This window comes from Echinops telfairi, unplaced genomic scaffold (genome assembly GCF_000313985.2).
Source record: "Echinops telfairi isolate 266 unplaced genomic scaffold, ASM31398v2 ScPeMD7_655;HRSCAF=1070, whole genome shotgun sequence".
Classification (NCBI taxonomy): Eukaryota; Metazoa; Chordata; class Mammalia; order Afrosoricida; family Tenrecidae; genus Echinops; species Echinops telfairi.
In genome coordinates, this window is record NW_022104553.1 from 3,052,491 (window position 1) to 3,054,361 (window position 1,871).

Sequence of the window (1,871 nt, forward strand, 5' to 3'; positions counted from 1 at the left end):
TGACAAGACACATAGAACGATGCTGATGGTAGCCAGATCCTTGGAGCTGGAGGAGCCACATGGAGGCCCAAGCCAGCACTAAGATGCTTCCACCACCACTGGATCCACAAGACTTTCATCCACTGGCCTGTGATCTTCCTGCACTCAGCATCATCACATGTGTTGCATGAATCTAAAGAGGAATTTTCCAACTGGTATTGGACATATGGGCTAATATCGGACTTATGGGCTTGATCTGGACTGGGCTGGGATGTTTTCTTAATATACAATTACTCTTTTATATATTTAGTTGTATACTCTTAATATACAATTACTCTTTCTTATACACATATGAATGTCCTGGATTTATTTCTCTAGTCAACCCAGACTCACACAAATCTGAATAAAAATTAGGCAGTTCCTATAACAAAAAGTTTTAAATGAATGGGGAGAAAGTGAACTGAGTTTCGGAGAAGTGTGTTTCTCTTCTCTTGGTATACATCCTTTGTCAAATTGTATTCCTTCTCAGATTCACTGTATATCAGGTATACTCAGAATATTGTAATACCAAACCTACCATTCTTAATATTTTACTATATATTTTGCCTTGTCTGTCCCCAAGGAGCCCTGGTAGCATAGTGGTTACAAGTTGGACTGTAATCCTGGCACTCCATGGGAAAAAGGCAAGGCTTTCTACACCCAGTAAAGGTTACAGTCTGGGAAATTCACAGGGGTAGTTCTACTCTATCCTATAGGTCACTGTGGATTGGTATTGACTCAATGGGGATGAGGTGTTTTTTATGGGTGTGTGTGATGGGTGGAGGTATCTGATGAGGAAAGATGGTCTTTCAAATACTATCTTCACTAAAGTACTAGCCATCATGCCTGACTGGAGTGTCTGATCTGATACACACCCATGCATACCTTCTGCACACCCATGCTTTCTTACTTAACCAAATTTAATCTTAGGGAAAAAATGAAAAGAGAAGCTCATCTCTTTGGAGTCTCCTATCCCATATCATTTCCTAGGCTTTCACTCAATCCTTCTAGTTTAGCTCAAATAGTATGCGCTCTTTCCTTGTTACCTGGCCACTTCTACCACAAGCACCTCATTGTGTCTGTCATATGTTGTTAGTTGCAGTAGAGTTTGCTCTAACTCACGGCTACCGTGTGTATAACATAACCAGACGTTGCCTGTTCCTGCACCATCATTAGTGTTCATTGGCATGTGTGAGTCCATCGTTGTCCTTATTTTGTACTGCCTTCTAACTTAGTGGACTCATTTTCCAGCACTATATTGGACACGCGTCCGTGACCCATAGAGTTTTCATTGGCTAATGTTCGGAAGTAGATCACCAAACCTTTCTTCCAAGTCTGTTTTAGCCTGGAAGCTTTGATGAAACCTATTCATCATGGGTGACCATACTTATATTTGAAATACTGGTGGAATAGTTTCCAGCATCATAACAACATGTACCACAATAGTCACAACAGTACCACAAACTGGTGTTGTGGTACAGTCACAACAGTACCACAAACCAACAGATGGATGGATAATGGGTTTACTGTATCAGATCATTCCCAATGTCTTAAAATCTTAAATTCCCTAAAAGCAAAAAAATGCTGTTATCACCTTGGTTTCTGGAATGCGTGGCAATTTTCTGAGTTTATAATAGGTGTTTGTTTGGAGAAAGGACATAAGTAGCACATTCACAGATCTGAATGGTCATATTCAGGCTTCAAATGAGTTAGGAATTTTCCCCTGGGTTTTCCACCTCCTGTTGGCCTCTTCTTTATCTTCCCTTGCTACCTATCCTTTGATACTTTTTTTTTTCTTGAGAGAGATGGGGTAAGTAGAGGGGGGAAGAGGGGGAAAGAGAGGGAGAGAGAGG